We start from the raw sequence: 10,627 nt of genomic DNA on the forward strand, positions 1-10,627 counted from the left end.
GCAGGCAGGCTCAGTTGTAAGACTATTAAAACCACAGTTTACTTCCAATCGTGTCTCTAGCGAATTGATGGTCACATCAATTTAATAGTCTTAGAAAACTTGAAGTAAACTACTATGGAATCAGTCCTCAAACCTGACCGACTAGAACTCGACCCGCAGGCTGCAGAGGCGAAGGAAATCTTCCTTCACTGGCTTCGATGTTTCAAGGCCTACCTGGCTGAATCAAGCACATCCGAGACGACAGAGGAGCAGAAACTCAGACTACTGCACGCATGGGTGAGCCATCGCATCTCTACGTAACTCAATTGAACCACCTCATACTGAGGCTCTAGCTACGCTCGACCGACTGTACGTGCGGCCGATTAACGAGATCTCCGCGCGGCACATTTACACGACCCGCCGCCAGCGCCCCGCAGAGTCGCTAGAAGACTTTCTACGCAATTTAAACGCCCTTGCTCGGGACTGCAATTTTCAGGCTGTAACAGCCTCCCAGCATATGGAACTCGCTGTACGTGATGTATACATTGCAGGGCTCAGGTCCAACTATGTGCGCCAGCGATTGCTTGAAATAGGGGCCCAGAACTTGGAGGACACTGTAGAGTTAGCCACGACTATGGAGGTCGCGTTCCGCAGTTTGAACTCATTCCCCGCGGACCAAGCGACCCCATCGTGGGCCCCCGACCAGCGACTGCCCCAGGCCTGCGCCGCACAGCCACCCACCCACTATGGAGCGCCAGCGTGCCATTTTTGTGGCCAGCCCCAACACCCACGGCAGCACTGCCCGGCCCGCAACGCGACCTGCAGCAGCTGCGGTCGCAAAGGACACTATGCCCGAGTATATCTGGCAAGATCAAAAACTCCAAACTCCCCCACAGTCCAGAGCACTCGCCTCCCAAACTCACAGGCCCACAGGCCCCATAATGCTGTAGCGTATCTGCCGACTCCGCCCCCACCCGACGTGTGACTCATGGGGGCCGTCATCTTGGCAACCCTCCTCCACGCGCCCGGCCACGTGCGAGTCATGGGGGCCGCCATCTACTTCAGCACCAGCCACGTGCGATCAACGGGGGCCGCCATCTTGGCCATCAACTGAACCGAACCTCGATGACTACGACCTCAGTGGACAGTCATCACGGGGCCACTCCAGCACAGCTGATCGAGCTGCCAACTACCCGCAACTCAACGCAGTCACGTTGGACCAGTCGCGTCCGAAGCGCGGACAGTCATCACGGGGCCACTCCAGAACAGCTGATCGAGCCGCCGACTACCCGCAACTCAACGCAGTCACGTTGGACCAGTCGCGTCCGAAGCGCAGACAGTCATCACGGGGCCACTCCAGCACAGCTGATCGAGCCGCCGACTACCCGCAACTCAACGCAGTCACGTTGGACCAGTCGCGTCCGAAGCACCTCCAGAGCTCGATGATGTCTGTTAAAATCAACGGGTACAGGACACCATGCCTCTTCGATTCCGGGAGCACCGAGAGCTTTGTACATCCTGACCTGGTAAGACGCTATTCGCTCCCTATCTTCCCTGCACGGCAAACTATCTCCCTCGCCTCGGGCTCACGCTCAGTCCACATACAAGGGCGCACCGTCGCGACCCTAATGATTCAGGGCGCCAGCAACTCTAATTTCCAGCTGTACGTCCTGCCCGAACTCTGCGCCCCACTCTTACTTGGACTTGATTTCCAATGTAACCTCAAGAGCTTCACACTCAGCTTCGGCGGATACCTACCTCCACTCACTATCTGCAGTCTAGCGACACTAAAAATCGACACCCCTCCACTCTTCGTTAATCTCATCTCAAACTGCGAACCCGTAGCCACTCGCAGCAGGCGGTATAGTCTGCAGGACAGGGTATTTATTAGAGCCGAAGTCCAGCGGCTCCTACACGAGGGAATCATAGAGGCCAGTAACAGCCCCTGGAGAGCTCAGGTGGTGGTCGTCAAGACTGGGGAAAAGTTCCGAATGGTGGTTGATTATAACCAAACCATTAACTGGTTCATGCACCTCGATGCGTACCCCCTCCCCAGGATTGCAGACATGGTTAATCAGATCGCCCTGTACCGCATATTCTCCACGGTGGATCTGAAGTCTGCTCATCACCAGCTCCCAATCCGCCCAGAGGACCGCCACTACACGGCGTTCGAGGCAGATAGCCGCCTCTTCCATTTCCTCTGGGTCCCCTTTGGCATCACGAATGAGGTCTCGGTGTTCCAACGAACAATGGACCGAATGGTGGACCAGTACAGGCTGCGGGCCACGTTTCCGTACTTGAACAATGTCACCATCTGCGGCCATGATCAGCAGGACCACGACGCCAACCTCCACCGATTTCTCCAAACCGCCCAGAAACTCAACGTCACCTATAATACGGAGAAATGCGTTTTCCGCACTACCAGACTAGCCATCCTCGACTATGTCGTGGAAAACAGAGTCCTGGGCCCCGTCCTGGGCCCCGACCCGGACCGTATGCGTCTTACAACTCCTCTCTCTCTCACTGTCCCAGGGCCCGCTAGAGGTGCCTGGGATTTTTCTCCTATTATGCCCAGTGGGTCCCCCAGTATGCGACAAAGCCCGCCCACTATTTAAGACCACACTCTTTCCTCTGTCAGCTGAGGCCCGCCAGGCCTTCAACTGCATCAAGGAGGACATCGCCAAAGCCGCCATGCGGGCGGTGGATGAATCCGTCCCCTTTCAAGTGGAGAGCGACGCCTCAGAGGTCGCTCTCGCAGCCACTCTGAATCAGGCAGGGAGACCAGTTGCCTTCTTCTCCCGAACCCTCTCTGCTTCGGAACTTCGACACTCCTCAGTAGAAAAGGAAGCTCAAGCCATCGTGGAAGCCGTATGGCACTGGATGCACTACCTCGCAGGTAGGAGTTTTACGATCATCACCGAACAAAGATCGGTTGCCTTCATGTTTGACAACTCGCAAAGGGGCAAAATTAAAAATGATAAAATCTTGCGGTGGAGGATCGAACTCTCCACCTATAATTACGATATCATATATCGACCGGGGAAGCTCAACGAGCCCCCAGATGCCCTGTCCCGCGGCACATGCGTCAGCACGCAAGACGACCGCCTGAAAGCTATCCACAATGACCTCTGCCACCCGGTGGTCACCCGGTTCGCCCACTACGTCAAAGCCCGAAATCTGCCTTTTTCCACCGAGGAGGTCAAAGCCATCACCAGGGACTGCCCGATCTGCGCGGAGTGCAAACCGCACTTCTATAGACCAGACAAGGCCCACCTGGTAAAGGCATCCGACCCTTTGAACGCCTGAGCATCGATTTCAAAGGGCCATTCCCCTCAACCAATCGAAATGTGTACTTTCTGAACGTCATCGATGAGTTCTCCCGCTTCCCCTTTGCCATCCCGTGCCCCGATATGACCTCCCACACAGTCATCAGAGCTCTGCACAGTGTCTTCACCCTGTTCGGTTTTCCCAGCTATACACAGCGACAGGGGTTCGTCCTTCATGAGCGACGAGCTGCGTCAGTACCTGCTCGACAAGGGCATCGCCTCGAGCAGGACGACCAGCTACAACCCCAGGGGGAACGGGCAGGTGGAGAGGGAGAACGCGATGGTCTGGAAGACCGTCCTACTGACCCGCCGGTCCAGGAATCTCCCGACCTCTCACTGGCAGGAGGTCCTCCCCGACGCGCTCCATGCTATTAGGTCCCTCCTATGCACCACCACCAACCAGACCCCTCACGAACGACTATTTGTTTTCTCTAGGGGCACTACCACGGGGGCTTCGCTCCCATCCTGGTTGAGGACACCGGGCCCGGTTCTCCTCGGAAGCACGTCCAGACACACAAAACAGACCTGCTAGTGAAATGAAATGAAAATCGCTTATTGTCACGAGTAGGCTTCAATGAAGTTACTGTGAAAAGCCCCTAGTCGCCACATTCCGGCGCCTGTTCGGGGAGGCTGTTACGGTAATCGAACCGTACTGCTGGCCTGCCTTGGTCTGCTTTCAAAGCCAGCGATTTAGCCCAGTGTGCTAAACAGTGGAGAGAGTGCTATTGCTTCATTCAAACCCCCAATACGCCTTCATTGAATACCCCGACGGCCATCAGGACACCGTTTCCCTCCGGGACCTGGCGCCTGCAGGATCCAACTCCACCACCATCACCGCCGAGGTGCCCCTCACACTACACCCCACCCAACCCCCCATGCCCTGCGCCCCCGCGCCTATAGGTTCCCTGCCCATGCTCGGCGGCCCCGCGCCTGTAGGTTTCCTGTCCCCCCCCATCGCCCGTCGCACCGGTCAGGTATGAAGATCGGACCGAAACACCCCTGGAGTCCACCCTCATACCCACACCGATCGTCACCACCCAGCCACTCGAAGAGGCTGCAACCCCGGTGCTCCGCCGATCCCAAAGGACGACTCGGCCACTGGACTGGCTCAACTTGTAGACCCATCACCCCCGCCGGGGGTAATTCACATTGTATTGCATTGCATTATATTATGTCCTTGTGGGCTCTGTATGTGAGCCGTTGCACGGCTCTGCCCATAGGGGGAGATGAGGAGCTTGTACAGGGCTCCACCCTTGACTTCGCCCATGGCCCCTCCCACTACCGGAAGTATAAAGTGCTGCAGCCGTAAGCCTGCTCTCAGTTCCTCTGGTCGCAGGCAGGCTCAGTTGTAAGACTATTAAAACCACAGTTTACTTCCAATCGTGTCTCTAGTGAATTGATGGTCACATCATTTAAATTTCTAAAGAAATGGGTATATATTTAAAACAAAGTTTGTGCGTTAATGTATGGATGTGCATGTTCAAATTAAATTGTTTAATTTTCAGTACTAAAAAGTCAAAAACTTGGAAAAATCAGGTATTACCGGCATTTAAATATGAATGGAACATAGAACATACAGTGCAGAAGGAGGCTATTCGGTCCATCAAGTCTGCATCCTTATTTCCACCCTATCCCCGTAACCTAATAACCCCATCTAACCTTTTTTTGGTCACTAAGGGCAATTTATCATGGCCAATTCACTTAACCTGCACGCCTTTGGACTGTGGGAGGAAACTGGAACACCCGGTGGAAACCTACGCAGACACAGGGAGAACGTGCAGACTCTGCACAGATAGTGACCGAAGCCGGGAATCGAACCTGGGACCCTGAAGCTGTGAAGCCACAGTGCTGTCCATTTGTGCTACCGTGCTGCCCAATGATGGAATCTTTCTGCCAGAGGCAGAGAGAAGGCCACGCACCCGAGACATACACTGATGCCTCATGCCCCGTACGGCCATGATCTGAGCGCAAAATCATGGAGGAGTGATTCCTCCATTTTGTAGCTGCCAGTACGTAAGCTACAGGACTGTGTAAAGAACTGAAGATGGACTATTTTGTAATAAGGAAGAGAAGGCCAGAGACACAAACAGGCCAAAATCTCACAACTGAATCTGATGGAGAGAGCTGCGCAGGAGAATCCACGGCAGAACAAAGCAGTGCTGGTGTGAGCTGTATACAGAGCTCCAGGGCCTCTGGTGAACAAACAATTAAGAAGAAACTGAAATCAGGAACAAAGCAGGAGAAAGATCATTTCTTGAGGTATGGCTTCATTGTGCCGATGAAAAGCCCATATGTGCTATATGCAGGGAAGGACTGGCAAATGAAAGCTTGAAATCCTCAAATCTTCAAAGGCATTTGAAGACTAAGCATGGTGAGTTTGAAGACAAATCTCATGATTTATTTCAAAGGACGCAACGAGAACTTAAATCGTGGCTGAACTCCATAGCAAAAAATGTAGCATTGAATGACGAAGCAAGTGAGATTGTGAGGACCAAGCAGGCTCACCTCTCGCATTAAAGGTAAGCAAATAATGGTGTGTCGCGAAGGTCAGCAGGCGTGGTTCGCTAACGTCAGCCGGCATGGGTCATGAATGTCGGCTGGCATGGGTCCCAAAGTTCCGCTGGTTGGTAAAAGTGAGTCCTGGGAAACAAAATTAGAGTTACTGCCTTGCATTTTGTCAATGGGACACACGGCTGCCACTGTTCGTCGGGGGTGGAGGGATTGAATGTTTGTCAAAGGGATAGCAATTAAATGGGCTGCTTTGTCCTGGATGGTGTCAATCTTTTTGAATGTTGTTGGAGCTGCACTCATCCAGGCAAGTGGAGAGTATTTCATCCAACTCCTGACTTGTGTCTTGTACACGGTGGACAGGCTTTTGGGGTCAGGAGGTGAGTTTCTCGCCGTACGATTCCTAACCTTTGACCTGCCCTGGTAGCCACAATGGCGATTGTCGTAACAATCCAGAGTAAAAGGGGCAGCACTGTAGCACAGTGGTTAACACTGCTGCCTCACAGCGCCAGGGACCCGGGTTCAATTCCCACCTTGGGTGACTGTGTGGAATTTGTATGCTCTCCCTATGTCTGCATGGGATTCAGTCCAAAGACATACAGGATAGGTGGATTGGCCATGCTAAATTGCCCTTTAGTGTCTACGGTTGAGGTGGAGTTAGAGGGAAAGGGCACGGGAGTGGGCCTAAGTAGGGTACACTTTCAGATGGTCAGTATAGACTCAATGGGCTGATTGGCCTCTTTCTGCGCTGTAGGGATTCTATGATTCTATGTATTAATATGGCTAGTCCAGTTCAATTTCTGATCAATGGTAACTCCCAGGATGTTCATTGTGGGGGATTCAGCCTTCGAACGTCAAGAGGCTGTTATAGAATCCCTACAGTGCAGGAGGCGGCCATTCGGCCCATCGTTTATTCACCAACCCTCCAATGGAGCACTCCACTCAGGCCCTGCCCTATTCCTGTTAGCCCATCTAATTTTCTATTTTAGACACAGAGGGGCAATTTAGCATGGCCAATTCACCTAACCTGCACATCTTTGGACTTTGGGAGGAAACCAGAGCACCCGGAGAAAACCTACGCAGACACGGGCTGAATGTGCAAACTGCACACGGTCACCCAAGGCCAGAATTGAACCTGGGTTATTAGCCCTCTGAGGCAGCAGTGCTAACCACTGTGTGACCATGTCGTCCCAATCATAAACTCCCTACAGTGGGGACTGTACAGTGGGGCAGTGGTTAGCACAGCTGCCTCACGGTGCTGAGGTCCCAGGTTCGATCCCGGCTCTGGGTCACTGTCCGTGTGGAGTTTGCACATTCTCCTCCTGCTTGCGTGGGTTTCGCCCCCACAACCCAAAGGTGCACAGGCTAGGTGGATTGGCCACGCTAAATTACCCCTTAATTGGAAAAAAATGAATTGGGTAGTCTAAATGTATATATATATATATATATATATATATACTAAAAAATAAAATCCTTACAATGCAGAAGTAGGCCATTTGGCCCATCGAGTCTGCAACAACCCTCCAAAAGAGCACCCTACCTAGACCCATTACCCCGCTCTATCCTCATAATCCCATAATCCCACCTAACCTCCTCTCTTGTAGGAGATGATCATTGCTTGACACTTGTGTGGTGCAAATGTTACTTGCCATTTGTCAAACCAAGCCTGAATATTGTCCAGGTCCTGATGCATTTGGACATAGACTGCTTCATTATCTGAGGAGTCACAATTGATGCTGGCATTGTGCGGTTATCTGTGAACATCTCCACTTCTGACTTTATGATGGAAGGGAGGTCATTGATGAAGCAGCTGAAGATGGTTGGGCCTAGGACACTAACCTGAGTAACTCCTGCAGTGATGCCCTGAAGCTGACGTGATTGACCTTCAGCCACCACAATCATCTTCCTATGTGCCATGTATGACTCCAACCAGCAGAGAGGTTTACCCCTGATTCCCATTGACTCCAGTTTTGCTCGGGCTCCTTGATGCCATACTCAGCTGGGTTGGATTTGTTCTGTTTCTTGTGTACAGGACATATCTGGGCAATTTTCTACATTGCCGGTAGATGCCAGTGTTGTAACTGCAGTGGAACAGCTTGGCTAGGGGCACGGCCATCTGTGATCCTGGGGCCTCTGGAAGAGACCGAGATAGACTATCCACTCGGTACTTCTGGCTGAAGAGTTTTGCGGATGTTTCTGCCTTGCCTTTTGCACTGATGTGCTGGGTGCCTCCAATATTGAGGAAGGGGATATTTGTGCAGCCTCCTCCAGTGAGTTGTCCACCACATTTCGTGGTTGAATATGGCAGGACTGCAGAGTTTAGATCTGATGCGTTTATTGGGAATCGCTTAGCTCTGTCTATTACTTGCTGCTTATGCTGTTTGCCACACAAGTAGTCCTGTGTTGTAGCTTTACCAGGTTGACACCTCAGTTTTCGGTATGCCTGATGTTGCTCCTGGCATGCTCTCCTGCACTCTTCATTGAACCAGGATTGATCCCCTGGCTTGCCGATAATGGTAGAGTGTAAGGTTAGCTGGGTCATGAGGTTGCTGATTGTGGTTGAACACAATTCTGCTGCTGCTATGGCCCACAGCGACTCATGGATGTCCAGATCTGTTTAAAGTCTATCCTATTTAGCACAGTGGTAGTGCCACACAACACGTTGGAGGGTATCCTCAATGTGAAGACGGGACTTTGTCTCCATAAGGTGGTCACTTCTACTGATACTGCCATGGGCAGTGCATCGGCAGCAGGCAGGTTGGTGAGGATGAGGCCAAGTATGTTTTTCCCTCTTGTTGCTTCCCTCACCACCTGCTGCAGTCCCAGTCCAGCAGCTATGTCCTTTAGCATCCGGCCAGCTTGGTCTGTGGTGGTACTACCGAGCCACTCTTGGTGATGGACATTGAGGTCCCCCACCCAGAGCATATTCTGTGCCCTTGCTTCCTCCAAGTGGTGCTCAACACGAAGGAGTACTGATTTATCAGCTGATGGGGGATGGTACATGGAAATCAGCCGGAGGTTTCCTTACCAATGTTTAACCTGAACCCATGACACTTCATGGGATCCAAAGTCGATGTTGAGAACTTCCAGGGCAACTTTCTCCCGACTGTATAACACTGTGCTGCCGCCACCTCTGCTGGGTCTCCCCTGCCAGCGAGACAGGACATACCTAGGAATGGTGATAATGGTGTATGTGACATTGTCTGTAAGGTATGTTTCTGTGAGTATGATTATGTCAGGCTGTTGTTTGACTAATCTGAGACAGCTCTCCCAACTTTGGCACAAGCCCCCAGATGTTAGTTAAGAGGACTTTGCAGAGTCGACAGGCTGAGTTTTTTGCCATTGTTGTTTCAGTGCCTAGTTAGATGCTGGGTGGTCCGCCCAGTTTCATTTCCTTTTTGTGATTTCACAACGGTTGAATACAACTGAGTGGCTTGCTAGGCCATTTCAGAGGGCAATTAAGAGTCAACCACATTGCTGTGGATCTGGAGTCACAATCGGCTGGACCAGGTAAGGATGGCAGATTTCCTTACCCAAAAGGGCATTAGTGAACCCAACCTTATTTTTTACGACAATCGACAACGGTTTCATGGTCATTATGAGACTTTTAATTCCAGACGTTTTATTGAGTTTAAATTCCACCATCTGCCGTGGTGGGATTCATACCGGGCCTCCAGCTCATTCCCCTGGGTCTGTAGATTACTAGTTCAGCGACAATACCACTAATCCAGGACCTCCCCAATTAATCAATCAGAACTTTGAAACTAAAATATAAAAACAAAACAAAAAAATAGTGTTAGGGTTCCTTCACTGTGGCTGGGTCAAAATCCTGTTATGCTAACCAAACTCATCAAGATTTTGAACCCCTCTCTCATTAATGTAAATAGTGGTGATCATGGCTAAGAAGGATGCTGATTGTGGCACATTAAGAGATCAGAATGTGTTAATGGCAGAACAGAGGTAAGCAGTGTGTCTCTCCCTAGCCTCCACCTATGCTGCCCTTTCATCCAGCACCACTGCTCCACCCACCCAACCCCGAACAGCAGTAGAAATCTCCAATTTCCAATTCTCTCCAGCTCTGACAGAGAGGCACCAGGCTCAAAACGTTAGCTCTGTTCTCTCCACAGATGCTGTCAGACCCACTGAGATTTTCCAACATTTCCTGTTCTTGTTTCAGATTCCAGCAATCGCAATAATTTGCCTTTATTGTGGATGCTGAGGGGATGTTTCCTCTTGTAATACTGTAATAATAATACTTTATTAGTGTCATGAGTAGGCTTACATTAACACTGCAATGACGTTACTGTGAAAAGCCCCTAGTCGCCACATTCCGGCGCCTGTTCGGGTACACTGAAGGAGAATTCAGAATGTCCAATTCACCTAACAAGCACTCTTTCGAGACTAGTGGGAGGAAACCGGAGGACCCGGAGGAAATCCACGCAGACACGGCGAGAACGTGCAGACTCCGCACAGACAGTGACCCAAGCCGGGAACCAAACTTGGGTCCCTGGTGCTGAGAAGCAATAGTGCTAAACACTGTGCTACTGTGGGAGAGTCTGAGACTAAAGGACATAAACTCAGAATAAGTGGTCGCCCATTTATGACAGAGATGAGGAGGAATTTCTTTTCTCAGAGAGTAGTGAATCTGTGGAATTCTTTACCACAGAGAGTTCGAGAAGCTGGGTCGTTAGGTATGTTCAAGGCTGGGGGAGACAGATTTTTAATCAGTAAGGGAATCAAAGGTTATGGGGATAAGGTGGGAAAGTGGAGTTGACAATTATCATATCAGATCACACATGATCTCATTGAATGGT

Source organism: Scyliorhinus canicula, chromosome 10, assembly GCF_902713615.1.
Source record: "Scyliorhinus canicula chromosome 10, sScyCan1.1, whole genome shotgun sequence".
Lineage (NCBI taxonomy): Eukaryota > Metazoa > Chordata > Chondrichthyes > Carcharhiniformes > Scyliorhinidae > Scyliorhinus > Scyliorhinus canicula.